Consider the following 10000-nt stretch of genomic DNA (forward strand, 5'->3'; position numbering starts at 1 on the left):
CGAAGGGGTTCCCTCGACCGACTGACTTCCGAACTCCTTTCTGGGCTTAAACGGGTGGAATTCGGACCCTCTCGCAAGGGAGCCGAAGCCCGCCAGCCCCGGGAGGCCTCGGGGCCGCCGTTTTCAAGCCCGACCAAAAAACCCGAAAAATGGGGAAAAATGGGAAAAATTCCCACTCCCAAAAGGCTTAAAAGTCGGTTGGGCGGCAGCCCGGGTCGGTCTCTGCAGACCTGGAGGCGCTGGACACAAGTCTGGTAAACAGGCTAAGTCTCGACATGCCACCTCTTACTATCCTGCAGGTACCCCGCCAATCCCCCCGGAACCGGCTGGCAATTGGCGAATCAGCGGGACGAATTTGAATTCGTGACCGACTTTCTGACACCGAATCGCCGCAAACGCGTTTCGATTTTTCGGCTTCGGTACCTCCCATCAGACTTTGACTGGCCATATCTCCGGACTCACGTGTCGCAGCCGGGACCTTCAGGCACCGTTCGACGCGTCTACCCCTGCCCCGTCGAATGGCGCCCCTCGCGGTGTGGTCCGATTTCCGCATTTTGGTCAGATTTGCCTCCAAAATTTTCAGATTGAGTTGACGAATGCCCCCTACGGGGTAACCTCTTGCCCTTTCGGACCTGGTCCCTGTGACTTAATTTCCGCCTTTTGCTCAATCGTTTCCCCATTTATAATTAATTTTAAAAATCTGGTTACTCAGTTCTGGTTTACCAGTTCCCTCTTCGGACTTAGTTTTTGGTTAATCATTTCCGGTTCACCAGTTCCCGTTTTGGACTTAGTCTCTGCGGGCCGTTTCTCATCTTTTGGTTCATCAGTTCCCCTCTTTTAATAATTTTTTGGCTGCTTTCGTTTGATCATTTCCCTGCCTTCTGGGTAACTTTTCCACCTTAGGACTTCATCGCCGCACATTGTTTTCGACTTCTGGTTGATCATTTCACCCCTTTTAATCATTTTTGTAACTTTTGGTTAACCATTTCACCCAGCTTCTGGTTAACCATTTCCCCTTTGGGACTTAGTCTGTGAGCATTCTTTTGGGATTCTGGTTAACCATTTGCCAATTTTTAAAAAATGTTGCCACTTTTGTTTAATGCTTTCTGGTCAACCTTTCCCTCTTTCAGACTTCACCGCGGCACATTGCTTCAGCCTCCTGGTTAATCATTTCACCCCTTTTAATCATTTTTGCAACTTTTGGTTAACCATTTCCCCCAGCTTCTGGTTAACCATTTCCCCTTTGGGACTTGGTCTCTGAGCATTCTTTTGGGATTCTGGTTAATCATTTGCCAATTTTTAAAAAATGTTGCCACTTTTGTTTAATGCTTTCTGGTCAACCTTTCCCTCTTTCAGACTTCACCGCGGCACATTGCTTCAGCCTCCTGGTTAATCATTTCACCCCTTTTAATCATTTTTGCAACTTTTGGTTAACCATTTCCCCCAGCTTCTGGTTAACCATTTCCCCTTTGGGACTTGGTCTCTGAGCATTCTTTTGGGATTCTGGTTAATCATTTGCCACTTTTTTAAAAATGTTGCCACTTTTGTTTAATGCTTTCTGGTCAACCTTTCCCTCTTTCAGACTTCACCGCGGCACATTGCTTCAGCCTCCTGGTTAATCATTTCACCCCTTTTAATCATTTTTGCAACTTTTGGTTAACCATTTCCCCCAGCTTCTGGTTAACCATTTCCCCTTTGGGACTTAGTCTCTGAGCATTCTTTTGGGATTCTGGTTAATCATTTGCCAATTTTTTAAAAATGTTGCCACTTTTGTTTAATGCTTTCTGGTCAACCTTTCCCTCTTTCAGACTTCACCGCGGCACATTGCTTTAGCCTCCTGGTTAATCATTTCACCCCTTTTAATCATTTTTGCAACTTTTGGTTAACCATTTCCCCCAGCTTCTGGTTAACCATTTCCCCTTTGGGACTTAGTCTCTGAGCATTCTTTTGGGATTCTGGTTAATCATTTGCCACTTTTTTAAAAATGTTGCCGCTTTTGTTTAATGCTTTCCCTGCTTTGTGGTCAACCTTTTCCCCTTTAGGACTTCACCGCGGCACATTGCTTCAGCCTCCTGGTTAATCATTTCACCCCTTTTAATCATTTTTGCAACTTTTGGTTAACCATTTCCCCCAGCTTCTGGTTAACCATTTCCCCTTTGGGACTTGGTCTCTGAGCATTCTTTTGGGATTCTGGTTAATCATTTGCCACTTTTTAAAAAATGTTGCCGCTTTTGTTTAATGCTTTCCCTGCTTTCTGGTCAACCTTTTCCCCTTTAGGACTTCACCGCAGCACATTGCTTTAGCCTCCTGGTTAATCATTTCACCCCTTTTAATCATTTTTGCAACTTTTGGTTAACCATTTCCCCCAGCTTCTGGTTAACCATTTCCCCTTTGGGACTTAGTCTCTGAGCATTCTTTTGGGATTCTGGTTAACCATTTGCCAATTTTTTTAAAATGTTGCCACTTTTGTTTAATGCTTTCTGGTCAACCTTTCCCTCTTTCAGACTTCACCGCCGCACATAATTTTCGACTTCTGGTTGATCATTTCACCCCTTTTAATCATTTTTGCAACTTTTGGTTAACCATTTCCCCCAGCTTCTGGTTAACCATTTCCCCTTTGGGACTTAGTCCCTGAGCATTCTTTTGGGATTCTGGTTAATCATTTGCCACTTTTTTAAAAATTTTGCCGCTTTTGTTTAATCGTTTCCCTGCTATGTGGTCAACCTTTTCCCCTTTCAGACTTCATCGCCGCGCATTGTTGTCGACTTCTGGTTAATCATTTTTCCCCTTTAAATCTTTTTTTGCCACTTTTGGTTAACCATTTCACCCAGCTTCTGGTTAACCATTTGCCCCATTTTACTGAATTTTTCCGCTTTGGTTTAATCATTTCCCTGCTTTCTTGTCAACCTTTTCCCCTTTTGGACTTCGCCGCCGCACTTTGCTTTTGCCTTCTGGTTAAACATTTCTCCCCTTTTAATCCTTTTTCCCACTTTTGGTTCACCAGTTCACCCAGCTTCTGGTTCACCATTTCCCCTTTGGGACTTAAGTCTCTGAGCATTCTTTTGGGATTCTGGTTAACCATTTGCCACTTTTTAAAAAATGTTGCTGCTTTTGTTTAATGCTTTCCCTGCTTTCTGGTCAACCTTTTCCTCTTTCCGACTTCATCGCCGCACCTTGTTTACGACATCCGGTTAAACATTTCTCCCCTTTCAATCCTTTTTGCCACTTTTGGTTAAGCAGTTCAACCAGCTTCTGGTTAACCATTTGCCCCTTCTTACTGAATTTTTCTGCTTTTGTTTAATCATTTCCCTGCTTTATGGTCAACCTTTTCCCCTTTAGGACTTCGCCGCCGCACTTTGCTTTCGCCTTCTGGTTAATCATTTCACAACATTTTAATCCTTTTTCCCACTTTTGGTTAAACAGTTCACCCAGCTTCTGGTTAACCATTTGCCCCTTTGGGACTTAAGTCTCTGAGCATTATTTTGGGATTCTGGTTAACCATTTGCCACTTTTTAAAAAATGTTGCCGCTTTTGTTTAATCGTTTCCCTGCTTTCTGGTCAACCTTTTCTCCTTTAGGACTTCGCCGCCGCACTTTGCTTTCGCCTTCTGGTTAATCATTTCACCCCTTTTAATCCTTTTTCCCACTTTTGGTTAAACAGTTCACCCAGCTTCTGGTTAACCATTTGCCCCTTTGGGACTTAAGTCTCTGAGCATTCTTTTGGGATTCTGGTTCACCATTTGTCCCTTTTTAAAAGATATTGCTGCTTCTGTTTAATCCTTTCCCTGCTTTGCGGTCAACCTTTTCCTCTTTCAGACTTCATCGCCGCGCATTGTTTTCGACATCTGGTTCAACATTTCTCCCCTTTTAATCCTCTTTCCCACTTTTGGTTAAGCAGTTCACCCAACTTCTGGTTAACCATTTGCCCCTTTTTACTGAATTTTTCTGCTTTGGTTTAATCATTTCCCTGCTTTATGGTCAACCTTTTCCCCTTTAGGACTTTGACGCGGCACATTGCTTTCGCCTTCTGGTTAATCATTTCACCCCTTTTAATCCTTTTTCCCACTTTTGGTTAAACAGTTCACCCAGCTACTGGTTAACCATTTCCCCTTTGGCACTTAAGTCTCTGAGCATTCTTTTGGGATTCTGGTAAACCATTTGTCCCTTTTTAAAAAATGCTGCTGCTTTTGTTTAATGCTTGCCCTGCTTTGCGGTCGATCATTTCACCCCTTTTAATCCATTTTTGCCACTTTGGGTTAAACAGTTCACACAACTTCTGGTTCACCATTTCACATTTCGGAACTTTTATTCCCACCATTACTTTGGGCTTCTGGTTCATCATTTCACGCTGTTTTACAAATCTTTGCCGCTTCACTTTTAATCCACAAACCGTGGCTCGCTTTCGGGTGGGGGGGGGGTAGCGGGTTTGGGCCGGGCACTCGACATCCCGGTGTGCGACCGGGTTCGTTCTGGTACCGCTCGGTGCCCCTCGTCCTGCTCTTGCCGCGGAAGCAAACCAGACGACCGTCGGTCTCACGCCCGAGGGGAGAGGAGGCGGAAAGCGGTTTGCAGCCTTTCGCTGTACCTCCGGCGGGCAGCGCCGCACCTCCGAGTGCTCGGTACCGTTCGCTGCGCCTCGTCCGGCCGCACGCAGCGAGCCAAACCCGGAGGAAATCGGCCTGTGCCTTCTCGAGATATGGGCCTCCGGGTGGGACGGACAAACCGGGGCCCCGAGCTCGCTTTCGGCGGCCCGGCACTCGACTTCCCGGTGTCCGAACGTGATCCTTCCGGTACCCTTCGGTGCCCCTTGCCCGACTCCAGCTCCCGTGCTGAAGCGGAGTCGGTCGGCCTGACGGCCGCCGAGTTAGCCAGCGGAAAGCGGTGCGCAGCCTTTCGCTTGCAGCTCCGGCGGGCAGCGCCGCACCTCCGGCTGCTCAGTGCCGTCCGCTGCTCCCCTTCCGGCTGCACGCAGCGAACCATACCCGGAGGAAATCGGCCTCGGCCTTCCGGAGATATGGGCCTGCGAGTGGGACCAATAAATCGGTGCACATTTCCGGCTCGGTTTCCGGCCTCGGCACTATCAGTTCACGCCGTCCGACCGACGTCGTTCTGGCACGGTTCCGTTGCTCCTTGATCCGGTCCAGCCACGGTAATCAGCCGAAGATGGTGGGGGGGGGACACATTGCCCGCCGAGTTAGCCGGAGGAAATCGGCCTCGGACTTCCTCAGATATCAGCCTCCGGGTGGGACAGACAAACCGGGGACCCGAGCACGCTTTCGGCGGCCCGCTGGTCGACTTCCCGGTGTGCGACCGGGTTCGTTCCGGTACCGTTCGCTGCCCCTCGTCCTGCTCTAGCCGCGGAGACAAACCCGACGACCGTCGGTCTCACGCCCGCGGAGGGAGGTGGCGGAAAGTGGTTTGCAGCCTTTCGCTGTACCTCCGGCGGGCAGCGCCCGACCTCCGAGTGCTCGGTACCGTCCGCTGCGCCTGGTCCTGCCGCACACAACGAGCCATACCCGGTGGAAATCGGCCTGTGCCTTCCAGAGATATGGGCCTCCGGGTGGGACGGACAAACCGGGGCCCCGTGCTCGCTTTCGGCGGCCCGCTAGTCGACTTCCCGGTGTGCGACCGGGTTCCTTCCGGTACCGTTCGCTGCCCCTCGTCCTGCTCTAGCCGCGGAAACAAACCCGACGACCGTCGGTCTCACGCCCGCGGAGGGAGGCGGCGGAAAGTGGTTTGCAGCCTTTCGCTGTACCTCCGGCGGGCAGCGCCCGACCTCCGAGTGCTCGGTACCGTCCGCTGCGCCTGGTCCGGCCGCACGCAACGAGCCATACCCGGAGGAAATCGGCCTGTGCCTTCCGGAGATATGGGCCTCCGGGTGGGACGGACAAACCGGGACCCCGTGCTCGCTTTCGGCGGCCCGGCACTCGACTTCCCGGTGTGCGAACGTCATCCTTCCGGTACCCAACCGTGCCCCTTGCCCCACTCTAGCTCCGGTGCTAAAGCGGAGTCGGTCGGTCTCACGGACGCCGAGTTACCAGGCGGAAAGCGGTGCGCAGCCTTTCGCTGTCACTCCGGCGGGCTGCACCGCATCTCCGAGTGCTCGGTACCGTACGCTGCGCCGCCTCCTGCCGCACGCAACGAGCCAGACCCGGAGGAAATCGGCCTCGGCGTTCCGGAGTTATCCGCCTCCGAGTGGGCCTGACCAAGCGGGGTGAACTGGAAATCATTAACCAACGTACTTCCAGGTTTTCACCCGCAGAGGGCAGCACTCTCTTCTCCGTTTTAAACTGGGCCGACCCGGCTCCGTTTCGAGACCCGGCACTCGACTTCCCGGTGTGCGACCGGGTTCGTTCCGGTACCGTTCGCTGCCCCTCGTCCTGCTCTAGCCGCGGAACCAAACCCGACGACCGTCGGTCTCACGCCCGCGGAGGGAGGCGGCGGAAAGTGGTTTGCAGCCTTTCGCTGTACCTCCGGCGGGCAGCGCCCGACCTCCGAGTGCTCGGTACCGTCCGCTGCGCCTGGTCCTGCCGCACACAACGAGCCATACCCGGTGGAAATCGGCCTGTGCCTTCCAGAGATATGGGCCTCCGGGTGGGACGGACAAACCGGGGCCCCGTGCTCGCTTTCGGCGGCCCGCTAGTCGACTTCCCGGTGTGCGACCGGGTTCGTTCCGGTACCGTTCGCTGCCCCTCGTCCTGCTCTAGCCGGGGAAACAAACCCGACGACCGTCGGTCTCACGCCCGCGGAGGGAGGCGGCGGAAAGTGGTTTGCAGCCTTTCGCTGTACCTCCGGCGGGCAGCGCCCGACCTCCGAGTGCTCGGTACCATCCGCTGCGCCTGGTCCGGCCGCACACAACGAGCCATACCCGGTGGAAATCGGCCTGTGCCTTCCGGAGATATGGGCCTCCGGGTGGGACGGACAAACCGGGGCCCCGAGCGGTGGCACCCTGCTCGCTTTCGGCGGCCCGGCACTCGACTTCCCGGTGTGCGAACGTCATCGTTCCGGTACCCTTCGGTGCCCCTTGCCCCACTCTAGCTCCGGTGCTAAAGCGGAGTCGGTCGGTCTCACGGACGCCGAGTTAGCAGGCGGAAAGCGGTGCGCAGCCTTTCGCTGTCACTCCGGCGGGCAGCACCGCACCTCCGAGTGCTCGGTACCGTACGCTGCGCCGCCTCCTGCCGCACGCAACGAGCCATACCCGCAGGAAATCGGCCTCGGCGTTCCGGAGTTATCCGCCTCCGAGTGGGCCTGACCAAGCGGGGTGAACTGGAAATCATTAACCAACGTACTTCCAGGTTTTCACCCGCAGAGGGCAGCACTCTCTTCTCCGTTTTAAACTGGGCCGACCCGGCTCCGTTTCGAGACCCGGCACTCGACTTCCCGGTGTGCGACCGGGTTCGTTCCGGTACCGTTCGCTGCCCCTCGTCCTGCTCGAGCCGCGGAACCAAACCCGATGACCGTCGGTCTCACGCCCGCGGAGGGTGGCGGCGGAAAGTGGTTTGCAGCCTTTCGCTGTACCTCCGGCGGGCAGCGCCGGACCTCCGAGTGCTCGGTACCGTCCGCTGCGCCTGGTCCGGCCGCACACAACGAGCCATACCCGGAGGAAATCGGCCTGTGCCTTCCGGAGATATGGGCCTCCGGGTGGGACGGACAAACCGGGGCCCCGAGCGGTGGCACCCTACTCGCTTTCAGCGGCCCGGCACTCGACTTCCCGGTGTGCGAACGTGATCGTTCCGGTACCCAACGGTGCCCCTTGCCCCACTCTAGCTCCGGCGGTAAAGCGGAGTCGGTCGGTCTCACAGACGCCGAGTTACCAGGCGGAAAGCGGTGCGCAGCCTTTCGCTGTCACTCCGGCGGGCAGCGCCGCACCTCCGAGTGCTCGGTACCGTCCGCTGCGCCTGGTCCGGCCGCACACAACGAGCCATACCCGGTGGAAATCGGCCTTTGCCTTCCGGAGATATGGGCCTCCGGGTGGGACGGACAAACCGGGGCCCCGAGCTCGCTTTCAGCGGCCCGGCACTCGACTTCCCGGTGTGCGAACGTCATCCTTCCGGTACTCAACCGTGCCCCTTGCCCCACTCTAGCTCCGGCGGTAAAGCGAAGTCGGTCGGTCTCACGGACGCCGAGTTAGCAGGCGGAAAGCGGTGCGCAGCCTTTCGCTGTCACTCCGGCGGGCTGCACCGCATCTCCGAGTGCTCGGTACCGTACGCTGCGCCGCCTCCTGCCGCACGCAACGAGCCATACCCGGAGGAAATCGGCCTCGGCGTTCCGGAGTTATCCGCCTCCGAGTGGGCCTGACCAAGCGGGGTGAACTGGAAATCATTAACCAACGTACTTCCAGGTTTTCACCCGCAGAGGGCAGCACTCTATTCTCCGTTTTAAATTGGGCCGACCCGGCTCCGTTTCGAGACCCGGCACTCGACTTCCCGGTGTGCGAACGTGATCGTTCCGGTACCCAACCGTGCCCCTTGCCCCACTCTAGCTCCGGCGGTAAAGCGAAGTCGGTCGGTCTCACGGACGCCGAGTTAGCAGGCGGAAAGCGGTGCGCAGCCTTTCGCTGTCACTCCGGCGGGCAGCATCGCACCTCCCAGTGCTCGGTACCGTACGCTGCGCCGCCTCCTGCCGCACGCAACGAGCCATACCCGGAGGAAATCGGCCTCGGCCTTCCTGAGATATCAGCCTCCGAGTGGGCCCGACGAGTCGGTGGCACCCTGCTCGCTTTCAGCGGCCCGGCACTCGACTTCCCGGTGTGCGAACGTCATCCTTCCGGTACTCAACCGTGCCCCTTGCCCCACTCTAGCTCCGGCGGTAAAGCGGAGTCGGTCGGTCTCACGGACGCCGAGTTAGCAGGCGGAAAGCGGTGCGCAGCCTTTCGCTGTCACTCCGGCGGGCAGCATCGCACCTCCCAGTGCTCGGTACCGTCCGCTGCGCCTGGTCCGGCCGCACACAACGAGCCATACCCGGAGGAAATCGGCCTGTGCCTTCCGGAGATATGGGCCTCCGGGTGGGACGGACAAACCGGGGCCCCGAGCGGTGGCACCCTGCTCGCTTTCAGCGGCCCGTCACTCGACTTCCCGGTATGCGAACGTGATCGTTCCGGTACCCTTCGGTGCCCCTTGCCCCACTCTAGCTCCGGTGCTAAAGCGGAGTCGGTCGGTCTCACGGACGCCGAGTTACCAGGCGGAAAGCGGTGCGCAGCCTTTCGCTGTCACTCCGGCGGGCAGCACCGCATCTCCGAGTGCTCGGTACCGTACGCTGCGCCGCCTCCTGCCGCACGCAACGAGCCATACCCGGAGGAAATCGGCCTCGGCGTTCCGGAGTTATCCGCCTCCGAGTGGGCCTGACCAAGCGGGGTGAACTGGAAATCATTAACCAACGTACTTCCAGGTTTTCACCCGCAGAGGGCAGCACTCTATTCTCCGTTTTAAATTGGGCCGACCCGGCTCCGTTTCGAGACCCGGCACTCGACTTCCCGGTGTGCGAACGTGATCGTTCCGGTACCCAACCGTGCCCCTTGCCCCACTCTAGCTCCGGCGGTAAAGCGAAGTCGGTCGGTCTCACGGACGCCGAGTTAGCAGGCGGAAAGCGGTGCGCAGCCTTTCGCTGTCACTCCGGCGGGCAGCATCGCACCTCCCAGTGCTCGGTACCGTACGCTGCGCCTCCTCCTGCCGCACGCAACGAGCCATACCCGGAGGAAATCGGCCTCGGCCTTCCTGAGATATCAGCCTCCGAGTGGGCCCGAAGAGTCGGTGGCACCCTGCTCGCTTTCAGCGGCCCGGCACTCGACTTCCCCGTGTGCGAACGTCATCCTTCCGGTACTCAACCGTGCCCCTTGCCCCACTCTAGCTCCGGCGATAAAGCGGAGTCGGTCGGTCTCACGGACGCCGAGTTACCAGGCGGAAAGCGGTGCGCAGCCTTTCGCTGTCACTCCGGCGGGCAGCACCGCACCTCCCAGTGCTCGGTACCGTACGCTGCGCCTCCTCCTGCCGCACGCAACGAGC

The sequence above is a fragment of the Heptranchias perlo genome, unplaced genomic scaffold (genome assembly GCF_035084215.1).
Source record: "Heptranchias perlo isolate sHepPer1 unplaced genomic scaffold, sHepPer1.hap1 HAP1_SCAFFOLD_436, whole genome shotgun sequence".
Classification (NCBI taxonomy): domain Eukaryota; kingdom Metazoa; phylum Chordata; class Chondrichthyes; order Hexanchiformes; family Hexanchidae; genus Heptranchias; species Heptranchias perlo.